Here is a 1757-nt window from a genome sequence, read left to right on the forward strand (position 1 = left end):
TTTACTGTTTCAGTTTATTGTTCACTTATTCTGACAAAGACGAGGCACAGTGTTTGCCGTCCTAAGCGAGTTTACGGAGCATGTTTACATGTTTACTGAGCGATCAGCGAATCATTTTCAATGAACAGGATATAAGCGTCAGCGCAGCTGTGGCACCCGACCCGCTGATGGGAAATGTTTCCCGCCACTGGACGATGGCAGTGCTACCGCGGCGTGTAGGCCCGGCAGCGCTCACTTCTTGCCCTGGTAGCTGGGGTTGTTGGGGTTCATCTGGTTGGAGCGGTTGTCGGCCGCCGACTTCCCGAAGGAGTCGGCGTTGCCGGTGTGTCGGTTGGCTCCCCCCTGGTAGGTTGGGTTGTTCGGGTTCAACTGGTTGGATCGGTTATCGGTAGCCTGCTGGCCCATCTCCTTTCCGGTAGGCATGTTGATCTGCAACAGACCAAAATAATGAAAAGTTATAAGCGAGTTAAAAGGTTGTATAAAAGTCATAAATAGATAACTAAGGGATAACTAAGCATCAGTAATGAATAAGATTTTAGACTGAATCTTAGTCATTCTTGTTGCGAACTACCCATTAATAACGTTGGAACCATGCCTGCTAAGTGCTAAGTGCTATGCAATATGCATGACGTTTTAAAAAATAGTTTGTCATCTCAGTTTAAAAAAAGACCAAAATCCTAGCATTGTTACGAAAGATAAACAAGCAATGGCGTCCACCAAAGCTTGCCGTGAACGACAATTCACCACTGGGTGGTTACTCACATGTTATGGACGCAAGCTGCAGGAGCGCGAAATCAGTCCGTCCTCTTGACCGACAACTGGAGGTCTGCTGACGGCGGACGGTGGGGGGTGGTTTAAATACCGGGCTCGCGGCCGGCAAATGGTGTCCCGTGACCAGCGGCCTGATGTCATAGCTGCAGCCCCACGCAGTGGGGTCCCGTGACAACGATCCCCGTCAAAATGTCATATCTAAACCCACTCTGGCTGGGTCGGATAGGCTCGATGTATGTATGCTGCGCCGTGCGCGGTCACACCATCACAGATAGGGCTGCTAGCTCTACAGGAGGGCTCAGGGCGGATTGGATAGGACAGGAATAGCATCGGCATGAATGGATTAACACGCCGATTGCCTATCGCACGGTCACCTTTTTCACAGTGGCCTCAGACCCAGCTGTCTGAGATGTAATGAGCCCTTCTGCACGGTCGCTCGGCGCCGTTGTTTGCCCTCAATCAGCGCAGACATCCATACCAATTGGCACGCACCATCAGTGGCATGATAGCTGAAAACGCCTTCTTTCAAAAACTGGCGACAGTTGCTGGGTGGATGATGTCCATGGAATCAGGACAAGTGCCCATGGAAACGTGGTCATTTTCTTATGCCTACAGGGCATTTTCAGATAATTTTACCGCGTTAACCCGCGCCCCACTGGGGGGGGGGCATATCATAGCCCCCCTCTCCCGTTTTTCTGCAATAACTTCCAAACCGCTTGACGTATCGACGCCAAACTTTCAGTGCCTTCGGGCGTCGGCTGCATCAATTTGACACCTTGTGTCAAAATATGAGCTTCGTTAGCTACCATAGGTCGGCCGGAAATGACGTCAGAGTGACGTCATGTTCGGCCGATTTCGACGCAACACATTGAACTACGGCAATTGCTCCCAAGAGCTCAGTTTTTAAGCAAGATCCAATTTCTTTGCATGAGAGGACTCAGAATAGTTGCGCTATTAGACTGCTATCTCGGATTTTCAAAATTTTG

The 1757-nt window shown here is 50.1% G+C and overlaps 1 long non-coding RNA gene across 1 annotated transcript; it reads right to left on the bottom strand.

The window, feature by feature from the left end:
* On the bottom strand, window positions 1-1019 carry LOC122369974. The gene is made up of 2 exons (XR_006254498.1): window positions 763-1019; window positions 1-429 (listed from the first exon to the last, which is right to left on the bottom strand). It is a non-coding gene; the product is annotated as an uncharacterized LOC122369974 (long non-coding RNA).
* Window positions 1020-1757: the final 738 nt, after the last annotated feature.

Source organism: Amphibalanus amphitrite, unplaced genomic scaffold (genome assembly GCF_019059575.1).
Source record: "Amphibalanus amphitrite isolate SeventyFive unplaced genomic scaffold, NRLGWU_Aamphi_draft 001087F_arrow, whole genome shotgun sequence".
NCBI classification, from domain to species: Eukaryota; Metazoa; Arthropoda; class Thecostraca; order Balanomorpha; family Balanidae; genus Amphibalanus; species Amphibalanus amphitrite.